Raw genomic sequence first — 24,898 nt, 5'->3', positions numbered from 1 at the left:
ATGACTCCTAATGCCCAGGTTTCTGCATAGCGGAATTAACCAGTATCTTCTTGGTCTATTGTAAGCTGGGCAAAAGAAAACAATGTGGGTTTCTTCCTCATCATGAATACAACAGCCTGGACAAGTTTTGTCGTTGTTTTTTGACCAATTGTGGGTGAAAATTTTAATAGGGAGAGTCCCTAGCCTCCATTGTATAAACAATTTTCTGGATAATATGGGGAAAATAATATCCATAAATCCCTCAAACTGATAAGAGTCCTTAAAAGTCAAAAATCGATCGGTCAAGGACCCTTTATTGGATGCAGAGACCAGGGAGGCATAGCGTTGCTCCCTATATATACCCACAAAACGTTTGCGGGAAACCCCCAGACAGCCTTGCTCAGGCGACTCCCATAGTTCAGGGAGTCCCATCCGATGGAGTTCTTTCTTTATGAATGCTAACCAAGGGATTTTATCGCAAAAATTCAGATTCATGACATGTACAAGCTCTTGCCTATAGTGTGAAAGCTCAGCAGTAGACCAGAGCCTATGCCAGAACCTTAATGGCATAAGTTCCAGGTCCTCTTTTATAGAGGGTAGGCCCATATCAAGTCTTAAAGGAAAAAGAGGTGTACCGCGGGGGAGGGCCAGGAGACGCCTTAGGAAATTATTTTCTACGTTAATAATTCCTGTGCCCGCCTTGTGTCCCCAAAGTTCTCCACCATAGGATGCAGCAGCTTTAACTTGGGACTTGTACATTACCACTGCCGGGCTAATTGGTTTATAGGTGGAAGAATTTGCCACCTTCAGAATTCCCCCCGACATTTGTGCAAGTTTCAGGCGGCTTATTGCTACGTGAGGTTCCCATGATAGGTTCTCATGCAGCGTTACCCCTAAATACTGAAAGGTTTTTACTCTCTCCAGTGTTACTGAACTCAGGGAAGGGTTTGGTCTAGTTTTGGCTGTGGGATTAAATATCATAAACTTGGTCTTCCCTGTATTTATTTCCAAGCCATATTGGCTACAGAAAAGACCAAAGCCATCTAAAATCCGTTGGATCCCCATCGGAGATTTGGACAGCAGCAGGGTATCGTCCGCAAACATAATGGCCGGTACCCTCCTGCCGGCCAGGGACGGGGCATCATTGTCATGAACGTTGTCAAGATGTGCGATTACGTTGTTAACATAGAGGCAGAAGAGGGTCGGGGCAAGGACACAACCCTGTCTCACCCCTCTATGAACTGGGAATTTAGATGTCAGCTCACCCGTCCTTCCATACCTGACCTGTGCAAAGTTGTTTTGGTGGAGCCTAATGATGGCATTTAATAGGTGGCGTGGGACTCCCAGCCCCGTTAGTGTCTCCCAAAGTTTCGTCCTGGGGACCAAGTCAAAAGCTGACCTCAGGTCCACGAACACCATGTACAGCCTTCCCCTCTCAATAATTACAGTTTTCCAATATAGGAATACGAGGAGGAAGATCTGATCCATGGTGGACGTGTTTTTTCTGAAGCCAGCTTGTAAGGGGCTGAGAATTTTATTTTCCTCCATCCACTCCATGAGATGGTTTAGGAGTAGACGGGAGTAAATTTTCTGGGGGACATCTATAAGACTTATTGGCCTGTAGTTGGCTGGGACTAGAGGAGAGCCCTTTTTAAAAATGGGCACTATCTCAGCCCCCAGCCAAGTACAAGGAATCTCCATCCCACCCAGAATGTCGTTAAAGAGTGTGAGAAGATAAGGACCCCATATATCTGGATAGGAGCGAAAAAGATCGCCGGGCAACCTGTCAAGTCCTGGGGCCTTGTCCCTCGACAGGGCTAGAATAACACTGACCACCTCGGAGAGAGTAAATTCCAAGGCCGGTGCAGTGGCAGGAGCGACAGTAAAGGCCCTGTCCCTTACGCCATCGATCTGAGGTGGTTCCTGGTATAGTTGGCCAAAATGGGCCTCCCAAGCGGAAGCTGCAATGTTTGGCTCTATTGCAGCTTTATGTTCTGGCGTGCCAGTATTCACCAGGGACCAGAATTTCCTCAGATCTTTCGCTTCCAGTGCTGATGTTAAATCCTGCCATTTATTCCAGTCCCAGTCAGCTCGCGCCACTGCCATAGTTTTCTTGTAAATCCGTCTAAGCTCAGCAAGTTTGCACTTGTCCGATCCCATTTTAACACACTTCAGGAGTTCGGACTTGGCCTTTTTACAGGATGCATTGTACCAGTTTGGGGTACGGGTTATTTTTTTCCTTTGTGGTAACACTGGGTAAAAGACCTTGCCTAAAAGGGCCACCAGTTCTTCATGGATATGAGCTAATTTCTTATTGAATTCTGGGATTCTTGGCTGCGAGATTAGATTATCCGTTTCCATAAGCTTCGGGAGTGCTAGCCGAAAAATTTTGCTTATGGACTCGTCTGAGCTCGCCAGTTTCCCCCATTTGATCCTACGTCTATTGGAACTAATTAACAGGTTCCCAGGATCGTGTCTGGGCTCATCGGCGAGTGATCGAGCTGTACCTTTAGGGTGCACCATATACATTACAAGTGCATTATGATCACTATCCGATCTTACAATTATTCTAAAGTCCTGAATCTTGGGCCAGAGACTAATGTCTACCAAAATGTAGTCTAACCTGGATTCATTATTCCTCCTGTTAAAAGTGCATACGGAGGGGGTATCTGAAATACTGCGGCCATTGCATGCCCTTAAGGAAAAGTTTAGCGTTAAGGAGAGTATTTGTACTACTAGGGGAGACCAGATTTTAACATATGGGGATTGGCAACGCGGAACACCCCAGAGGTCATCTTCCACTACAAGTGCTCCTTCCTTGAGGCCTTCTAAAGGCTCAAAGTGACAATTTAAGTCGCCTCCCAAGACTATCTTAAGGTCATTCGGGAGGCTAGCCAGAAAGCCAGTAAGATCGTCAAGTGTGGGAGATTCCATAGCCAGCTTGGTGGGTCGGGAGTATACGTTAATTATTGCTAGACTTAAAGCGTTGGGCCACCTGAGTATAACACACTGAATATCCTGGGAGTGAGTCGGTAGACTCTCCGCATTACACCCAATGTGACTAGCGACCCAGATCGCCAGTCCTCCAGAGGGCCTCCCTCTACCTGACCAGGTCGCATTAATTTCAAACACAGCATACCCCACTCTAGATAATGGTTCCCTAGCCCATGTCTCTTGGAAGAGACAGATATCGCTATTTGCTATCAAGGAGTCCCAGTCACTCGTGTCAAGTTTATTGACAATACCAGCAACATTCCAGGAAAGAACCTTTAGGGAGTCATCAAACGGATCTGAATCGCTTCCACCACTTTTAAGCGGAGCGACATCCGTTGATGGAGTCGTAAGACTGGGCAATGGTATTTCCAAAATTGGTGGTTCCATCTGATCTGCTACATGATGTGTTGAGATTTGCAATTTGAACTTATTACTAATACAGCCCGGTGGAGTAATAATTTTAGATAAATCAGTTACTTGACCAAGGGGGTTAATAGATGTCAAGTTCTCCCTTCGAGGGGCACCGTGTTCTTGAGTGGCGCTATCTATTTCGCATCCGGCCTGTCCCTGACCCTTGAAAAGTCAATCTATCTGTTCAAGGCAGCTGTATCTATTAGGGTGCCAAAAGATACCAAGGTTGTTACTGGGTGCATTACGGTTGGGCCAGACTCTGCGGCCGTCAGCAGCAGGTCCGACCAGGGTCCAACCATAGTCATTGTTCAAAATTGGCTTATAAGTATTGGGATAAAAAAAAGACAGGTGGACCACTTCAATAGATGTAGACCCTGTGTTCCCAGTCCAATTGCAAATATATGGCACACTTTTAGGATTCCTAAAGTTCACAATTATGCAGTCACCAACACATTTCTTGTCTGTGTAACCGATCCATGGGACTCTTCTTACCATAAGAATTTCTCCCTTAGTATTAGGTGGTAATGGCCTATGGGTATTTAACCAACTAGTAACCTAATTATGTAAAGAATCATAAGGTTCCACCACAGTTCCCTCAAACGTGGGTACTCCCTTCAGGACAACAGAATAGGCAGCAGCCTCGGGGGGCAGATTTATCGCTTTGCGCCTGTTTTGTTGGCTATCTTGCCTATCTATATGGTTCCTTGCGTCGTGTGTTAATTTTTCCTGATCGGAACCAGAGGCCGAACCAGATAGATTCGGCCTACAGGTAACTCCTGTGACAGGTTGGTGGTTACAGGATAGTACGGGAACAGATTGTAGCAAAGAAGCTGGCTGCGCATTGTCCGTTAGAATAACTGTTGGAGGTGCATTGGACAAGATGTTAGAATTAGATGGTAAGTTGGGTAAATTAGAAATCCCTGTGGGGTGTCCAGCTACTGCGTGTGTACCTGCTCTTTGGTCTGAGGCTAAGCCTAACAATCCCTTACGCAGGTCTATTAGACAAATCTCTATGTTGGCCAAACGGTCTTCTAAAGGAGTGAGGAATTCCCTCAGTAGGGTACGTAGGCCAGTATACATACTATCATCCATTCCGGCAACATTTTGTTGACTAGGTGGGTTTTTTGCCGTGGTGTGTTGTTGCGGGGATTCATGTTTACGGGATAAGACCGACCCTTTGCCAACTATGTCCAGTTTAGTTCCCCTGACCCTAGAGATGGCTTTTGGGGCTTTGGATTTTCCCCCCTTAGTTTTATGAGCCCTTTTATCCGTTTTCGGGATTGCTCCCTCCTTCTCCCCCTGTAAGAGCATGGTCTGGTCCTTGGTTTTACTTGTAGACAAATCAGTAACCGCTACCTCAGCAGTGGTGCAAGCTGCGGGGCCCTTACAGTTTGGAAGAGATAGTATACTGAGCTCTGCATGCTCGGAATTATCACAATCAATAGAGGAGGTAATGGAGCAGTTAGTATCAGACGGATCTGGGAGAACAGTTACCCCGGCAACCCCACCTATCGGAAGTGTTATAGGGTTTAATGACTTGGCGGGAGTAGTAACATTTGCAATAGGTCCCAGGGAGGATCTCCTCACCCAATCTATTTCTTGGGAGATACGTCTTTCGAGAATGGAGATCTCATCCACAAGTAGAGACCCAGCTTTAGCAAAGTACGTGTCCAATGTACCTGTTGGTCTTCCCGTCGCCATGGCACTCTTGCTCCTGGTCTCTCTCGTAGTCATAATGTCTCCAACAACACCTGGTATATAGTGGATTACGGACAGCCTGAGGTGTCTCTCGCCCTCCCTCGACCGTACTCGAACGGCCTCAAACGGCCCGCTCTTTGCCCCGGCTCTCGACCCGCACGCGTCCCGCTAGCGCGCAAGAGCAGTAGTGTGGTGATAAAGGAGAATGGGGCGGAGATAGAGGAGGAGTCGGGAAGAGGGCCAGGTGCAGCCAATGTGCAACGCGCACAGCTCCCTGGTCCTCGCAGTCCCGAGTGCGTGGATGGCAAATTGCAGAGTCTCCCCTGTGGCAGGTGGCAGGTGGCTTCAGGCAGCGTAATGTCCTTCAGGATACAGCGTCCGGTGAAAAAGATGTGCCCCATAGATCAACAGCCAGGTAGCAGTCCTCGAGCGGCTCCCGCGAAGCGGGGGCCGCGAGTCGTATTAAGCTCTGCGGGGGAGGAGTCGGGAAGAGGGCCAGGTGCAGCCAATGTGCAACGCGCACAGCTCCCTGGTCCTCGCAGTCCCGAGTGCGTGGATGGCAAATTGCAGAGTCTCCCCTGTGGCAGGTGGCAGGTGGCTTCAGGCAGCGTAATGTCCTTCAGGATACAGCGTCCGGTGAAAAAGATGTGCCCCAGAGATCAACAGCCAGGTAGCAGTCCTCGAGCGGCCCCGCGAAGCGGGGGCCGCGAGTCGTATTAAGCTCTGCGGGGGAGGAGTCGGGAAGAGGGCCAGGTGCAGCCAATGTGCAACGCGCACAGCTCCCTGGTCCTCGCAGTCCGGAGTGCGTGGATGGCAAATTGCAGAGTCTCCCCTGTGGCAGGTGGCAGGTGGCTTCAGGCAGCGTAATGTCCTTCAGGATACAGCGTCCGGTGAAAAAGATGTGCCCCAGAGATCAACAGCCAGGTAGCAGTCCTCGAGCGGCACCCATCTATAAGGACAATGGGACAGTATAGGGCTATCTGGATCACCCGAGCATTCCGAGAATAGCGGTTGACGGGCACAGAAGGCGAGCAATACTGATCAAGAAGAGTCAGCAGGGACTTCAGAAGATGAGGTAGACAGCCAGGTTCAAGTTAGGAGACTTAGCCAGGCTAACTTAAGCCTACATGGGAGTCTGAATGGGGTCCCCCCATTCAGACCCTCAAGCAGGAGAGGAAGATCCCCTTCAAGGGAATCTATCCACTCCCATGTCTCTAATAGCTCCAATGCCTCTTCTCATAGGGGAATGCCTTCTCCAGAGAAAAGAGCATCAGGCCAGAATGAGGGAAGTCAATCTGAGGATTGAAAGGGAAGAACTTGCCCTTGCCAAAGAGAGACTTGCTCTGGCCAGAGAGCAAAAGTTAAGTGGGCTAGGACCCACTGGTGGCAGCAATATCCCTAAGGATAGAGACAGGGCCTATGATAATAGAAACCTGAGCAAGATTGTCCCTCCCTACAAGTGTGGGGATGACATCCACAAATGGATAACTGCTTTGGAGAGGGCTTGCAAAGTACAGCAGGTACCCCAAAGTCAGTGGGCAGCTATCTTGTGGCTCTCCTTCTCTGAGAAAGGTAGAGACAAGCTCCTCACAGTTAGTGATGAGGATGCAGACAATTACACTATCCTGAAGAGTGCTCTGATTGATGGGTTTGGCCTAACCACTGAACAATACAGGTTGTTGTTCAGGGATACCCAGAAGACACAGACTCAGGGCTGGACTGACTTTGTAGATTGTGCCACAAAGGCTTTGGAAGGCTGGTTATTGGGTAGTAAGGTTAAGGACTATACAGGATTGTATAATTTGATCATGAGAGAACAAATCCTTAGCAACTGTCAAAACCAGCTGCTGCATCAACACTTGATTGACTCTGACCTAACTTCTCCCCAGGAATTGGATAAGAAGGCAGATAGGTGGGTCAGGACTAGAGTTAAGCAGAAAAAACAGAACCAGGGCGGTGATCAGAAAAAGGCAGACCAGAAGGGTAATGAGCAGAAATCAAAAGACCAGAAGTCTTCACCAGGCCCCCAAAAGGCTCAGGGGGAGGGTGGTCCCAAAAAGGATAAAAAGAAAGATGGCCAAAAGAAACCTTGGTGTAACTATTGTAAGTCAAATTCACATTGGTTTAGTGAGTGCACCAAAAAGGACAAGCCCCCAACCACCATTGCCCCTAAGGCAACTGTACCCCCTAGTCCAGCTGTAAGTGGTGGTTCCCAGCAAAAGGGTGTAATAGGGTTAACCCTGGCAACTGAAGTGGATTCTGGCCTAGTCAGAATACCCACTCAGGCTGTTCTGATCTGTGATGGGGACATAGCTTTGTCCTCTACTGTGGGTCCCAGTAACCTGGGCAAGTACAGACAGACTCCTTTGATCAACCAAAGAATGGCTCAGGCCTACAGGGACACAGGTGCTAGTGTCACAATGGTGACGCCTGCCTTTGTGGACCCTGGACAGATCATGCTAGGTGAGAACTACCTAGTGACCAACGCTAGCAATGCCACTACCTCCCACAGTGTGGCAATTGTTAACTTCTCCTGGGGAGGGGTAACTGGCCTCAAGAAAGTTGTGGTGAGTTCAGATCTTCCTGTAGAGTGTCTGTTGGGAAATGACCTTGAAACTTCAGTGTGGGCTGAAGTGGAGTATAGGACCCATGCAGAAATGCTGGGAATAGATGCACATGTCCTTGTTGTCACCAGGTCACAGGCCAAAAAGTGCAACACTGAACAAGTGCTGGATCCTGGGACAATGGACCAGACACAACCCAAGAGAAAGAGCAGTAGGGTTAAGGCTGTGCCTTCCCCCCTGCCTCAGGTAGAGAGTCAGCCCTCACAGGAGGATGATTCTGAGAGCCCTGAAGGAACTGTCCTAGAAGAACTGGAACCTGACCAGGTTGAGTTTCTTGGGACAGGGGGACCTTCAAGGGCAGATCTGAGGCAGGCCCAATTAGACTGTCCTTCTCTTGAACCCCTCAGACAGCAGGCTGCTGCTGAGGCTGCAGGAAATGCTCAAGGTACCCACAGAGTGTATTGGGATGAAGGGCTGCTGTACTCAGAGGCTAGAGACCCGAAGCCTGGTGCGTCCAGGAGGTTGGTCATACCCTTGAGTTTCAGAGGCTTCCTTCTTACCTTGGCCCATGATATTCCCCTTTCAGGACACTTAGGCCAGAATAAGACCTGGGACAGACTTGTCCCTCACTTTCACTGGCCTCACATGTCAGAAGATACCAAGGAGGTTTGTCGCTCCTGTGTCACCTGCCAAGCCAGTGGCAAATCAGGTGGCACCACAAAGGCCCCCCTCATACCACTGCCTGTGGTGGGGGTTCCCTTTGAGAGAGTGGGGATAGACATTGTAGGACCAATGGACCCCCAAACAGCATCTGGGCACAGATTCATACTGGTGATAGTGGACCATGCCACCAGGTATCCAGAAGCTATACCCCTAAGGACCACAACAGCTCCTGTTGTGGAAAGGGCCCTACTTGGAGTATTCTCCAGAGTGGGTTTTCCAAAGGAGGTTGTCTCTGACAGAGGTGCCAACTTCATGTCAGGATATTTGACGGCAATGTGGAAGGAGTGTGGTGTAAACTACAAATTGACTACACCCTATCACCCACAATGCAATGGGCTTGTGGAAAGATTCAACAAGACCCTAAAAGGGATGACAAAAGGTTTACCAGACAAGCTTAGGCGAATATGGGTTATCCTTTTACCCTGCCTTCTGTTTGCTTACAGAGAGGTCCCACAAAAGGGGGTTGGCTACAGCCCTTTTGAGCTTTTGTTTGTGCATCCTGTAAGGGGACCCCTGTGTCTAGTAAGGGAAGGATGGGAGAGACCTCTCAGACAACCCAAACTGGACATAGTGGATTATGTACTTGGCCTCCGCTCCAGGATGGCAGAGTATATGAAGAAGGCTTCTAAAAACCTTGAGGCAAGCCAAGAACTCCAAAAAGCTTGGCATGACCAAAAGGCTGTGCTGACTGTGTACCAGCCAGGACAGAAAGTGTGGGTGTTGGAGCCAGTGGCCCTAGCAGCACTCCAGGACAAATGGTCTGGGCCCCACACCATTGTTAACCCCTTCGCTGCTAGGCCTTTTCCCCTCCTGTGCTAAGCCCTTTTTGGGCTATTTGAGGTAGTGCGCGCTTAGGCCCCTGTAACTTTTTGACCACATTAGGTATCCACGCCAAATTTGCGTCCTTTTCTTCCAACATCTTGGGGATTCTAAAGGTACCCAGGGTTTGTGGATTCTCCTAGAGGGTTCCCAGAAATTAGTCAAAATACAGCAATTTTTTTTTTTTTTTGTGAAAAATGTGAAAAATGGGCTGCAAATGAAAGCTTCTGGGTTTTTCTCTGCAAATGGTATCAAAAAAGGGTTTGTGGGGCTGAAATCACAATTTCTCCAGCTTTTAGGGAATGACAGACTTTTGTTAGAAAACCAACATTTTTTACACAGTTTTGGCATTTTTCTGGGACATACCCTATTTTTGCTATTTTTTGTGCTTTCAACCTCCTTCCAGTTAACGGTAGAAAAGGGTAACAAAACAATAATGGATCCTGGAAAGCTATACATTTTTGAAAAGTAGACAAAATTCTGAATTCAGCAAGGGGTCATTTGCGTAGATCCATCAAGGTTTCTTTATAGAAATTTACAGGCAAATATATGAGAAATTAAAAATTTGTTGAAAAAAGCAGCCTCTTGAGTCAACGTTTTTACCTGTAACTTCTTCGAATTATGACATCTCTTTGAAAGCAATGTACCGTTACATCCGGTAGACCTTCCTGGTTGTGTGGACATATAGGACTTGTAGGTTCATCAAGAGCCCAACGAACCCAGAGTAGAAAAATGAGCAGCATTTTGTAATGTTTTTTTTTTTTGGTCCGGGTATATAGCAATTATTGTGGGAAAATGTATACTTGGAAAAATCGGTATGAAAGTCACCTATGTATTTCTGAAATGGGAACAAATTACAGAGTTCAGAAACAGTGCATATTTGCACATTTTCGAAATTGGGAATACTCATATTTGCATGACAATTATTGGTCATTTTTCAAAATGACTTTTTTTTTACACAATGTCTTTCATTTGGAAGGGAGAAATGCATCAAAAATCAACAGGTAATAACAGTAGCTTTACAAATTTGAACTACCCTAAGTCTCCCGAGAAAAATGGTACCTCACTTGTGTGGGTAGGCATAGTGCCCACGACAGGAAGTGGCTCAAAACCTAAGGTGAACACACCACATTTTCACACTGAAAATTTACACTTTTTTTGCAAAGAGTCTAGCTGTAGTTTTTGAACCCTAGCCCTGCCGGCACCTAGGGAAACCTAGCAAACCTATACATTTTTGAAAACTAGACACCCAGGGGAATCCAGGATGGGGTGACTTGACTGCCTCCCACCATGGTCTGTTACCCAGAATCCCTTGCAAACGTAAAAAATTGAAAAAAAAACCACATTTTCCCCACATTTCTGTGATGCAAAGTTCTGGAATCTGCGTGGATCCACAAATTTCCACCCACCCCGCGTTCCCCAAAGTCCTACGAGAAAAATGGTACCTCACTTGTGCGGGTCGGCCTAGTGCCCGCGACAGGAAACGGCGCAAAACGCAACGTGGTTTTGGAGTGAAAAATGACCCTTTTTTTGGCAAAGTGACTAGCTGTAGATTTTGTACCCTAGCCCTGCCGGCACCTAGGGAAACCTAGCAAACCTATACATTTCTGAAAACTAGACACCCAGGGGAATCCAGGATGGGGTGACTTGACTGCCTCCCACCATGGTCTGTTACCCAGAATCCCTTGCAAACGTAAAAAATTGAAAAAAAAACCACATTTTCCCCACATTTCTGTGATGCAAAGTTCTGGAATCTGCGTGGATCCACAAATTTCCACCCACCCCGCGTTCCCCAAAGTCCTACGAGAAAAATGGTACCTCACTTGTGCGGGTCGGCCTAGTGCCCGCGACAGGAAACGGCGCAAAACGCAACGTGGTTTTGGAGTGAAAAATGACCCTTTTTTTGGCAAAGTGACTAGCTGTAGATTTTGTACCCTAGCCCTGCCGGCACCTAGGGAAACCTAGCAAACCTATACATTTCTGAAAACTAGACACCCAGGGGAATCCAGGATGGGGTGACTTGACTGCCTCCCACCATGGTCTGTTACCCAGAATCCCTTGCAAACGTAAAAAATTGACAAAAAAACCACATTTTCCCCACATTTCTGTGATGCAAAGTTCTGGAATCTGCGTGGATCCACAAATTTCCACCCACCCCGCGTTCCCCAAAGTCCTACGAGAAAAATGGTACCTCACTTGTGCGGGTCGGCCTAGTGCCCGCGACAGGAAACGGCGCAAAACGCAACGTGGTTTTGGAGTGAAAAATGACCCTTTTTTTGGCAAAGTGACTAGCTGTAGATTTTGTACCCTAGCCCTGCCGGCACCTAGGGAAACCTAGCAAACCTATACATTTCTGAAAACTAGACACCCAGGGGAATCCAGGATGGGGTGACTTGACTGCCTCCCACCATGGTCTGTTACCCAGAATCCCTTGCAAACGTAAAAAATTGACAAAAAAAACACATTTTCCCCACATTTCTGTGATGGAAAGTTCTGGAATCTGCGTGGATCCACAAATTTCCACCCACCCCGCGTTCCCCAAAGTCCTACGAGAAAAATGGTACCTCACTTGTGCGGGTCGGCCTAGTGCCCGCGACAGGAAACGGCGCAAAACGCAACATGGTTTTGGAGTGAAAAATGACCCTTTTTTTGGCAAAGTGACTAGCTGTAGATTTTGTACCCTAGCCCTGCCGGCACCTAGGGAAACCTAGCAAACCTATACATTTCTGAAAACTAGACACCCAGGGGAATCCAGGATGGGGTGACTTGACTGCCTCCCACCATGGTCTGTTACCCAGAATCCCTTGCAAACGTAAAAAATTGACAAAAAAAACACATTTTCCCCACATTTCTGTGATGGAAAGTTCTGGAATCTGTGTGGATCCACAAATTTCCACCCACCCCGCGTTCCCCAAAGTCCTACGAGAAAAATGGTACCTCACTTGTGCGGGTCGGCCTAGTGCCCGCGACAGGAAACGGCGCAAAACGCAACATGGTTTTGGAGTGAAAAATGACCCTTTTTTTGGCAAAGTGACTAGCTGTAGATTTTGTACCCTAGCCCTGCCGGCACCTAGGGAAACCTAGCAAACCTATACATTTCTGAAAACTAGACACCCAGGGGAATCCAGGATGGGGTGACTTGACTGCCTCCCACCATGGTCTGTTACCCAGAATCCCTTGCAAACGTAAAAAATTGACAAAAAAAACACATTTTCCCCACATTTCTGTGATGGAAAGTTCTGGAATCTGCGTGGATCCACAAATTTCCACCCACCCCGCGTTCCCCAAAGTCCTACGAGAAAAATGGTACCTCACTTGTGCGGGTCGGCCTAGTGCCCGCGACAGGAAACGGCGCAAAACGCAACGTGGTTTTGGAGTGAAAAATGACCCTTTTTTTGGCAAAGTGACTAGCTGTAGATTTTGTACCCTAGCCCTGCCGGCACCTAGGGAAACCTAGCAAACCTATACATTTCTGAAAACTAGACACCCAGGGGAATCCAGGATGGGGTGACTTGACTGCCTCCCACCATGGTCTGTTACCCAGAATCCCTTGCAAACGTAAAAAATTGACAAAAAAAACACATTTTCCCCACATTTCTGTGATGGAAAGTTCTGGAATCTGCGTGGATCCACAAATTTCCACCCACCCCGCGTTCCCCAAAGTCCTACGAGAAAAATGGTACCTCACTTGTGCGGGTCGGCCTAGTGCCCGCGACAGGAAACGGCGCAAAACGCAACATGGTTTTGGAGTGAAAAATGACCCTTTTTTTGGCAAAGTGACTAGCTGTAGATTTTGTACCCTAGCCCTGCCGGCACCTAGGGAAACCTAGCAAACCTATACATTTCTGAAAACTAGACACCCAGGGGAATCCAGGATGGGGTGACTTGACTGCCTCCCACCATGGTCTGTTACCCAGAATCCCTTGCAAACATAAAAAATTGACAAAAAAAACACATTTTCCCCACATTTCTGTGATGGAAAGTTCTGGAATCTGCGTGGATCCACAAATTTCCACCCACCCCGCGTTCCCCAAAGTCCTACGAGAAAAATGGTACCTCACTTGTGCGGGTCGGCCTAGTGCCCGCGACAGGAAACGGCGCAAAACGCAACATGGTTTTGGAGTGAAAAATGACCCTTTTTTTGGCAAAGTGACTAGCTGTAGATTTTGTACCCTAGCCCTGCCGGCACCTAGGGAAACCTAGCAAACCTATACATTTCTGAAAACTAGACACCCAGGGGAATCCAGGATGGGGTGACTTGACTGCCTCCCACCATGGTCTGTTACCCAGAATCCCTTGCAAACGTAAAAAATTGACAAAAAAAACACATTTTCCCCACATTTCTGTGATGGAAAGTTCTGGAATCTGCGTGGATCCACAAATTTCCACCCACCCCGCGTTCCCCAAAGTCCTACGAGAAAAATGGTACCTCACTTGTGCGGGTCGGCCTAGTGCCCGCGACAGGAAACGGCGCAAAACGCAACGTGGTTTTGGAGTGAAAAATGACCCTTTTTTTGGCAAAGTGACTAGCTGTAGATTTTGTACCCTAGCCCTGCCGGCACCTAGGGAAACCTAGCAAACCTATACATTTCTGAAAACTAGACACCCAGGGGAATCCAGGATGGGGTGACTTGACTGCCTCCCACCATGGTCTGTTACCCAGAATCCCTTGCAAACGTAAAAAATTGACAAAAAAAACACATTTTCCCCACATTTCTGTGATGGAAAGTTCTGGAATCTGCGTGGATCCACAAATTTCCACCCACCCCGCGTTCCCCAAAGTCCTACGAGAAAAATGGTACCTCACTTGTGCGGGTCGGCCTAGTGCCCGCGACAGGAAACGGCGCAAAACGCAACGTGGTTTTGGAGTGAAAAATGACCCTTTTTTTGGCAAAGTGACTAGCTGTAGATTTTGTACCCTAGCCCTGCCGGCACCTAGGGAAACCTAGCAAACCTATACATTTCTGAAAACTAGACACCCAGGGGAATCCAGGATGGGGTGACTTGACTGCCTCCCACCATGGTCTGTTACCCAGAATCCCTTGCAAACGTAAAAAATTGACAAAAAAAACACATTTTCCCCACATTTCTGTGATGGAAAGTTCTGGAATCTGCGTGGATCCACAAATTTCCACCCACCCCGCGTTCCCCAAAGTCCTACGAGAAAAATGGTACCTCACTTGTGCGGGTCGGCCTAGTGCCCGCGACAGGAAACGGCGCAAAACGCAACGTGGTTTTGGAGTGAAAAATGACCCTTTTTTTGGCAAAGTGACTAGCTGTAGATTTTGTACCCTAGCCCTGCCGGCACCTAGGGAAACCTAGCAAACCTATACATTTCTGAAAACTAGACACCCAGGGGAATCCAGGATGGGGTGACTTGACTGCCTCCCACCATGGTCTGTTACCCAGAATCCCTTGCAAACGTAAAAAATTGACAAAAAAAACACATTTTCCCCACATTTCTGTGATGGAAAGTTCTGGAATCTGCGTGGATCCACAAATTTCCACCCACCCCGCGTTCCCCAAAGTCCTACGAGAAAAATGGTACCTCACTTGTGCGGGTCGGCCTAGTGCCCGCGACAGGAAACGGCGCAAAACGCAACGTGGTTTTGGAGTGAAAAATGACCCTTTTTTTTGGCAAAGTGACTAGCTGTAGATTTTGTACCCTAGCCCTGCCGGCACCTAGGGAAACCTAGCAAACCTATACATTTCTGAAAACTAGACACCCAGGGGAATCCAGGATGGGGTGACTTGACTGCCTCCCACCATGGTCTGTTACCCAGAATCCCTTGCAAACGTAAAAAATTGACAAAAAAAACACATTTTCCCCACATTTCTGTGATGGAAAGTTCTGGAATCTGCGTGGATCCACAAATTTCCACCCACCCCGCGTTCCCCAAAGTCCTACGAGAAAAATGGTACCTCACTTGTGCGGGTCGGCCTAGTGCCCGCGACAGGAAACGGCGCAAAACGCAACGTGGTTTTGGAGTGAAAAATGACCCTTTTTTTGGCAAAGTGACTAGCTGTAGATTTTGTACCCTAGCCCTGCCGGCACCTAGGGAAACCTACCAAACCTATACATTTCTGAAAACTAGACACCCGGCGGTTTCCAGGGAGGTATGGCTTGCGTGGATCCCCCAACGTTTCCTTACCCAGAATCCCCTGCAAACCTCAATTTTTGCTCAAAAAATCACTTTTTTAACACATTTTGGGGTGGGAAAGTAGTGGCATCACCGGGCTCACACAAATTTACCACCACCCAGCGTTCCCCCAGGTCTCCCGGTAAAAATGGTGCCTCACTTGTGTGGGAGGCCCAAGTACCCGCGGCAGGCAAGGGCCCCAAAGGTAGTGAGGCCACCTCAAGATGGCCTATCGCCAAACCACCTGGTTTTGCAAGGGGGGTCACTTTGGTTTTTGGCCCGGTGCGCGGCGGCCATCTAGGGAAACCTACCAAACCCAGGCATTTTTGAAAACTAGACACCCGGCGGCTTCCAGGGAGGTATGGCTTGCGTGGATCCCCCAACGTTTCCTTACCCAGAATCCCCTGCAAACCTCAATTTTTGCTCAAAAAATCACTTTTTTCACACATTTTGGGGTGGGAAAGTAGTGGCATCACCGGGCTCACACAAATTTACCACCACCCAGCGTTCCCCCAGGTCTCCCGGTAAAAATGGTGCCTCACTTGTGTGGGAGGCCCAAGTACCCGCGGCAGGCAAGGGCCCCAAACGTAGTGAGGCCACCTCAAGATGGCCTATCGCCAAACCACCTGGTTTTGCAAGGGGGGTCACTTTGGTTTTTGGCCCGGTGCGCGGCGGCCATCTAGGGAAACCTACCAAACCCAGGCATTTTTGAAAACTAGACACCCGGCGGCTTCCAGGGAGGTATGGCTTGCGTGGATCCCCCAACGTTTCCTTACCCAGAATCCCCTGCAAACCTCAATTTTTGCTCAAAAAATCACTTTTTTCACACATTTTGGGGTGGGAAAGTAGTGGCATCACCGGGCTCACACAAATTTACCACCACCCAGCGTTCCCCCAGGTCTCCCGGTAAAAATGGTGCCTCACTTGTGTGGGAGGCCCAAGTACCCGCGGCAGGCAAGGGCCCCAAACGTAGTGAGGCCACCTCAAGATGGCCTATCGCCAAACCACCTGGTTTTGCAAGGGGGGTCACTTTGGTTTTTGGCCCGGTGCGCGGCGGCCATCTAGGGAAACCTACCAAACCCAGGCATTTTTGAAAACTAGACACCCGGCGGCTTCCAGGGAGGTATGGCTTGCGTGGATCCCCCAACGTTTCCTTACCCAGAATCCCCTGCAAACCTCAATTTTTGCTCAAAAAATCACTTTTTTCACACATTTTGGGGTGGGAAAGTAGTGGCATCACCGGGCTCACACAAATTTACCACCACCCAGCGTTCCCCCAGGTCTCCCGGTAAAAATGGTGCCTCACTTGTGTGGGAGGCCCAAGTACCCGCGGCAGGCAAGGGCCCCAAACGTAGTGAGGCCACCTCAAGATGGCCTATCGCCAAACCACCTGGTTTTGCAAGGGGGGTCACTTTGGTTTTTGGCCCGGTGCGCGGCGGCCATCTAGGGAAACCTACCAAACCCAGGCATTTTTGAAAACTAGACACCCGGCGGCTTCCAGGGAGGTATGGCTTGCGTGGATCCCCCAACGTTTCCTTACCCAGAATCCCCTGCAAACCTCAATTTTTGCTCAAAAAATCACTTTTTTCACACATTTTGGGGTGGGAAAGTAGTGGCATCACCGGGCTCACACAAATTTACCACCACCCAGCGTTCCCCCAGGTCTCCCGGTAAAAATGGTGCCTCACTTGTGTGGGAGGCCCAAGTACCCGCGGCAGGCAAGGGCCCCAAAGGTAGTGAGGCCACCTCAAGATGGCCTATCGCCAAACCACCTGGTTTTGCAAGGGGGGTCACTTTGGTTTTTGGCCCGGTGCGCGGCGGCCATCTAGGGAAACCTACCAAACCCAGGCATTTTTGAAAACTAGACACCCGGCGGCTTCCAGGGAGGTATGGCTTGCGTGGATCCCCCAACGTTTCCTTACCCAGAATCCCCTGCAAACCTCAATTTTTGCTCAAAAAATCACATTTTTAACACATTTGGGGGTGGGAAAGTAGTGGCATCACCGGGCTCACACAAATTTACCACCACCCAGCGTTCCCCCAGGTCTCCCGGTAAAAATGGTGCCTCACTTGTGTGGGAGGCCCAAGTACCCGCGGCAGGCAAGGGCCCCAAACGTAGTGAGGCCACCTCAAGATGGCCTATCGCCAAACCACCTGGTTTTGCAAGGGGGGTCACTTTGGTTTTTGGCCCGGTGCGCGGCGGCCATCTAGGGAAACCTACCAAACCCAGGCATTTTTGAAAACTAGACACCCGGCGGCTTCCAGGGAGGTATGGCTTGCGTGGATCCCCCAACGTTTCCTTACCCAGAATCCCCTGCAAACCTCAATTTTTGCTCAAAAAATCACTTTTTTCACACATTTTGGGGTGGGAAAGTAGTGGCATCACCGGGCTCACACAAATTTACCACCACCCAGCGTTCCCCCAGGTCTCCCGGTAAAAATGGTGCCTCACTTGTGTGGGAGGCCCAAGTACCCGCGGCAGGCAAGGGCCCCAAACGTAGTGAGGCCACCTCAAGATGGCCTATCGCCAAACCACCTGGTTTTGCAAGGGGGGTCACTTTGGTTTTTGGCCCGGTGCGCGGCGGCCATCTAGGGAAACCTACCAAACCCAGGCATTTTTGAAAACTAGACACCCGGCGGCTTCCAGGGAGGTATGGCTTGCGTGGATCCCCCAACGTTTCCTTACCCAGAATCCCCTGCAAACCTCAATTTTTGCTCAAAAAATCACATTTTTAACACATTTGGGGGTGGGAAAGTAGTGGCATCACCGGGCTCACACAAATTTACCACCACCCAGCGTTCCCCCAGGTCTCCCGGTAAAAATGGTGCCTCACATGTGTGGGAGGCCCAAGTACCCGCGGCAGGCAAGGGCCCCAAACGTAGTGAGGCCACCTCAAGATGGCCTATCGCCAAACCACCTGGTTTTGCAAGGGGGGTCACTTTGGTTTTTGGCCCGGTGCGCGGCGGCCATCTAGGGAAACCTACCAAACCCAGGCATTTTTGAAAACTAGACACCCGGCGGCTTCCAGGGAGGTATGGCTTGCGTGGATCCCCCAACGTTTCCTTACCCAGAATCCCCTGCAAACCTCAATTTTTGCTCAAAAAATCACATTTTTAACACATTTGGGGGTGGGAAAGTAGTGGCATCACCGGGCTCACACAAATTTACCACCACCCAGCGTTCCCCCAGGTCTCCCGGTAAAAATGGTGCCTCACTTGTGTGGGAGGCCCAAGTACCCGCGGCAGGCAAGGGCCCCAAACGTAGTGAGGCAACATCAACATTGCCTATCCCAAAGGTCGCCTCACTACGTTTGGGGCCCTTGCCTGCCGCGGGTACTTGGGCCTCCCACACAAGTGAGGCACCATTTTTACCGGGAGACCTGGGGGAACGCTGGGTGGTGGTAAATTTGTGTGAGCCCGGTGATGCCACTACTTTCCCACCCCCAAATGTGTTAAAAATGTGATTTTTTGAGCAAAAATTGAGGTTTGCAGGGGATTCTGGGTAAGGAAACGTTGGGGGATCCACGCAAGCCATACCTCCCTGGAAGCCGCCGGGTGTCTAGTTTTCAAAAATGCCTGGGTTTGGTAGGTTTCCCTAGATGGCCGCCGCGCACCGGGCCAAAAACCAAAGTGACCCCCCTTGCAAAACCAGGTGGTTTGGCGATAGGCCATCTTGAGGTGGCCTCACTACGTTTGGGGCCCTTGCCTGCCGCGGGTACTTGGGCCTCCCACACAAGTGAGGCACCATTTTTACCGGGAGACCTGGGGGAACGCTGGGTGGTGGTAAATTTGTGTGAGCCCGGTGATGCCACTACTTTCCCACCCCAAAATGTGTGAAAAAAGTGATTTTTTGAGCAAAAATTGAGGTTTGCAGGGGATTCTGGGTAAGGAAACGTTGGGGGATCCACGCAAGCCATACCTCCCTGGAAGCCGCCGGGTGTCTAGTTTTCAAAAATGCCTGGGTTTGGTAGGTTTCCCTAGATGGCCGCCGCGCACCGGGCCAAAAACCAAAGTGACCCCCCTTGCAAAACCAGGTGGTTTGGCGATAGGCCATCTTGAGGTGGCCTCACTACCTTTGGGGCCCTTGCCTGCCGCGGGTACTTGGGCCTCCCACACAAGTGAGGCACCATTTTTACCGGGAGACCTGGGGGAACGCTGGGTGGTGGTAAATTTGTGTGAGCCCGGTGATGCCACTACTTTCCCACCCCAAAATGTGTGAAAAAAGTGATTTTTTGAGCAAAAATTGAGGTTTGCAGGGGATTCTGGGTAAGGAAACGTTGGGGGATCCACGCAAGCCATACCTCCCTGGAAGCCGCCGGGTGTCTAGTTTTCAAAAATGCCTGGGTTTGGTAGGTTTCCCTAGATGGCCGCCGCGCACCGGGCCAAAAACCAAAGTGACCCCCCTTGCAAAACCAGGTGGTTTGGCGATAGGCCATCTTGAGGTGGCCTCACTACCTTTGGGGCCCTTGCCTGCCGCGGGTACTTGGGCCTCCCACACAAGTGAGGCACCATTTTTACCGGGAGACCTGGGGGAACGCTGGGTGGTGGTAAATTTGTGTGAGCCCGGTGATGCCACTACTTTCCCACCCCAAAATGTGTGAAAAAAGTGATTTTTTGAGCAAAAATTGAGGTTTGCAGGGGATTCTGGGTAAGGAAACGTTGGGGGATCCACGCAAGCCATACCTCCCTGGAAGCCGCCGGGTGTCTAGTTTTCAAAAATGCCTGGGTTTGGTAGGTTTCCCTAGATGGCCGCCGCGCACCGGGCCAAAAACCAAAGTGACCCCCCTTGCAAAACCAGGTGGTTTGGCGATAGGCCATCTTGAGGTGGCCTCACTACGTTTGGGGCCCTTGCCTGCCGCGGGTACTTGGGCCTCCCACACAAGTGAGGCACCATTTTTACCGGGAGACCTGGGGGAACGCTGGGTGGTGGTAAATTTGTGTGAGCCCGGTGATGCCACTACTTTCCCACCCCAAAATGTGTGAAAAAAGTGATTTTTTGAGCAAAAATTGAGGTTTGCAGGGGATTCTGGGTAAGGAAACGTTGGGGGATCCACGCAAGCCATACCTCCCTGGAAGCCGCCGGGTGTCTAGTTTTCAAAAATGCCTGGGTTTGGTAGGTTTCCCTAGATGGCCGCCGCGCACCGGGCCAAAAACCAAAGTGACCCCCCTTGCAAAACCAGGTGGTTTGGCGATAGGCCATCTTGAGGTGGCCTCACTACGTTTGGGGCCCTTGCCTGCCGCGGGTACTTGGGCCTCCCACACAAGTGAGGCACCATTTTTACCGGGAGACCTGGGGGAACGCTGGGTGGTGGTAAATTTGTGTGAGCCCGGTGATGCCACTACTTTCCCACCCCAAAATGTGTGAAAAAAGTGATTTTTTGAGCAAAAATTGAGGTTTGCAGGGGATTCTGGGTAAGGAAACGTTGGGGGATCCACGCAAGCCATACCTCCCTGGAAGCCGCCGGGTGTCTAGTTTTCAAAAATGCCTGGGTTTGGTAGGTTTCCCTAGATGGCCGCCGCGCACCGGGCCAAAAACCAAAGTGACCCCCCTTGCAAAACCAGGTGGTTTGGCGATAGGCCATCTTGAGGTGGCCTCACTACGTTTGGGGCCCTTGCCTGCCGCGGGTACTTGGGCCTCCCACACAAGTGAGGCACCATTTTTACCGGGAGACCTGGGGGAACGCTGGGTGGTGGTAAATTTGTGTGAGCCCGGTGATGCCACTACTTTCCCACCCCAAAATGTGTGAAAAAAGTGATTTTTTGAGCAAAAATTGAGGTTTGCAGGGGATTCTGGGTAAGGAAACGTTGGGGGATCCACGCAAGCCATACCTCCCTGGAAGCCGCCGGGTGTCTAGTTTTCAAAAATGCCTGGGTTTGGTAGGTTTCCCTAGATGGCCGCCGCGCACCGGGCCAAAAACCAAAGTGACCCCCCTTGCAAAACCAGGTGGTTTGGCGATAGGCCATCTTGAGGTGGCCTCACTACCTTTGGGGCCCTTGCCTGCCGCGGGTACTTGGGCCTCCCACACAAGTGAGGCACCATTTTTACCGGGAGACCTGGGGGAACGCTGGGTGGTGGTAAATTTGTGTGAGCCCGGTGATGCCACTACTTTCCCACCCCAAAATGTGTGAAAAAAGTGATTTTTTGAGCAAAAATTGAGGTTTGCAGGGGATTCTGGGTAAGGAAACATTGGGGGATCCACGCAAGCCATACCTCCCTGGAAGCCGCCGGGTGTCTAGTTTTCAAAAATGCCTGGGTTTGGTAGGTTTCCCTAGATGGCCGCCGCGCACCGGGCCAAAAACCAAAGTGACCCCCCTTGCAAAACCAGGTGGTTTGGCGATAGGCCATCTTGAGGTGGCCTCACTACCTTTGGGGCCCTTGCCTGCCGCGGGTACTTGGGCCTCCCACACAAGTGAGGCACCATTTTTACCGGGAGACCTGGGGGAACGCTGGGTGGTGGTAAATTTGTGTGAGCCCGGTGATGCCACTACTTTCCCCCCCAAAAATGTGTGAAAAAAGTGATTTTTTGGGCAAAAATTGAGGTTTGCAGGGGATTCTGGGTAAGGAAACGTTGGGGGATCCACGCAAGCCATACCTCCCTGGAAGCCGCCGGGTGTCTAGTTTTCAAAAATGCCTGGGTTTGGTAGGTTTCCCTAGATGGCCGCCGAGCCCTGGGCAAAAAACAAAAGTAACCCCCCTTGCATAACCAGATTACCTATTGTTACTACAGCGTGAGAATTTAGGAATAATACTGCAAAGAAAATGTGGCAGACAATTTGAGGTTTACAGGACAATGGGGATAAAAAATATTTTTCAAATCACTAGAGAGACATCACCATGAACTCCCAAAGGTTTTCGACAATATCTACAGTTGGTGGGTTATTCTTACATGGAAAGTGTACCTTGGCAGAGAAACAAAAAAAAAAGATTCCTGCACAACCATCTATTCCTCAAACACACACACATACTGGTTGGATTTGGCACGAGGGCAAGTCATGGTTCAGTGTATTAAATTTTATTAACAAGAGATTTCACAAATATGAAATGCACTGTCAATAATTAAATTCACAAAAATCCAAACCAATGACTTGCAGCTCGTGAGCTGTAAAGCCACGTCAAGGCACCAACCGCTTTACAGGCCATTCACACACCTTTCATACGTGATACAAACAAGACCATTCGCACCACCAGGTACAAAAGCAACACAGTACAAAAATCACCAAAAAGGGACAAGGTACACCCTGCTTCAAAAAAACAAATATTACTGCACAGTCATCTAACCCGCAAGCACACGCACATACTGGTTGGATTTGGCACGAGGGTGAGTGATGGTTCAGTAGATAAAATTGTATTACCAAGTGATTTCACAAAAAATGAAATGCACTGGTAATAATTGAAAGGGCAAGAAACTGAACCATTGACTCACAGCTCGTGAGCTGTAAAGCCACGACAAGGCACCAACCTCTTTACAGGCCATTCATACACCTTTCATACGTGTGAGACATACAAAACCATTCACACCGCCAGCCGCGGGCCCATCACATAACAAAACTCACACCGGCACACAGCGCCATTCAAGGGCCCATCACTTTCACACGCCCACAATCCAGACACAGCAACTACACAGGCAGAAGGATTGCGTGGAGTGGCACTCAGCTAGCAGTGTGTGTAGTGACCAGCAGAAAGTCACTACTCACACACAGCCAGCCAAGCACCGGTCGACACACACCGCTAGCCAAACGCCAGTCCACGCACACCGCTAGCCAAGCGCCAGTCCAGGCACACCACCATCCAATCGCCAGTCCAGGCACACCGGCAGCCAATCGCCAATCCACCTACACCGCCAGCCAAGCTCCAGTCCACGGACACCACCAGACAAGCACCATTCCACACACACCGCCAGCCAAGCTCCAGTCCACACACACCACCAGACAAGCTCCAGTCCACGGACACCACCAGCCAAGCTCCAGTCCACGGACACCACCAGCCAAACACCAGTCCGCACACACCACCAGTCCACACACACTGCCAGCCAAGAACCAGTCCACGCACAGCGCCAGCCAAGCACCATTCCACGCACACCACCAGCCAAGCACCATTCCACGCACACCGCCAGCCAAGCACCATTCCACGCACACCACCAGCCACGCACACCACCAGCCACGCACCAGTCCACGCACACCGCCAGTCCATGCACACCGCCAGTCCACGCACACCGTCAGCCAAGCACCATTCCACGCACACCACCAACCAAGTGCCAGTCCACACACACCAACAGCCAAGCGCAAGCCTACACACACCGCCATCACATTTTGGATTTTTTTAGAAAAAAATAAAAACACAAACAAATTGCAAATAGATACAAATTTTCTAACAGAAAATCAGCAACTAAATACATTGCACTAACACCAACCTTGAAACAGAATCAAATTATCCAAAGAATACAGACCAGCCAGTTCACTTTACCACTCAAGAATCCTCCCAAAAATTTTTTCGCGTGTGGTACGCTCTAAAACAAGCAGAGAGACACAGTGCAGGATGAGAGGGACAATCGGGGCAGTACATACGACACTCCTTCCGCGTACCTCTTCGCCAACAGACTCTACATCTCCTACTGGGAAAATCTTTTGCGGGTGTGGGAGGAATGTGATCTGGAAAGTGGCGTTCTTTCAATCTAGCAACATCCTCCACCAGTCCAACTCTAGGAACACTTGCCTGTTCCACTACAACAAGGCTGCCTATTACAGACTCCTGAAACTTAGCAAAAGTCATCTTTGACTCATGGCAAGAATCCTGGAACACAACAAAAGCATTAAACATTGCCAAGTGGAAAAGATGGATAGCCAACTTCTTGTACCAAATGTAAGCCTTACGAAGAGCAGTGTAAGGTTCCAACCTCTGATCTACTCTGTCAACACCACCCATGTACCTATTATAGTCTAAAACACATACAGGTTTGCGCGCTTCAGCGACCTGACCCCAAACAGTCACAGGTGCAGTGCTTTCATCATGGATGGAAGTCAGCATGTAGACATCTCTCCTGTCTGTAAACTTCACAGCAAGAAGCTCCTGGCAACGCAACGCACTGCACTGTCCCCGCACAAGCTTTTGACAAACAAGTTCTTTCGGAAAACCTTTACGGTTACAGCGGACTGTGCCACAAGCAAAAGTGTCCACTTTGGCCAATTCCCTGAACAACCGTACACCAGTGTAGAAGTTATCTACATATAAATGGTGGCCTTTGTTAAAAAATCCTCTTCCAAGTTCCCAAACAATTTTCTCAGTCACTCCAAAAGTGGACGGACAACCAGGGAGGTTAAACCTAGATTCCTTACCGGTGTACACCCTGAAATTGGAGACATATCCAGTCCTACTGTCACACAGCATATACAGCTTTATTCCATAGCGTGCCCTCTTACTAGGAATGTATTGCCTAAAAACCAAGCGGCCCTTGAACAACACCAAAGACTCATCCACTGCAATTTCTCTACCAGGGGCATAAATCTCAGAAAATCGATCAACAAAGTGATCAAGGACAGGCCTAATCTTAAAAAGACGGTCACAATCAGGGT

The sequence above is a fragment of the Triturus cristatus genome, chromosome 12 (genome assembly GCF_964204655.1).
Source record: "Triturus cristatus chromosome 12, aTriCri1.1, whole genome shotgun sequence".
Taxonomy (NCBI): domain Eukaryota; kingdom Metazoa; phylum Chordata; class Amphibia; order Caudata; family Salamandridae; genus Triturus; species Triturus cristatus.
Note: the sequence above shows the minus strand (reverse complement) of the source record.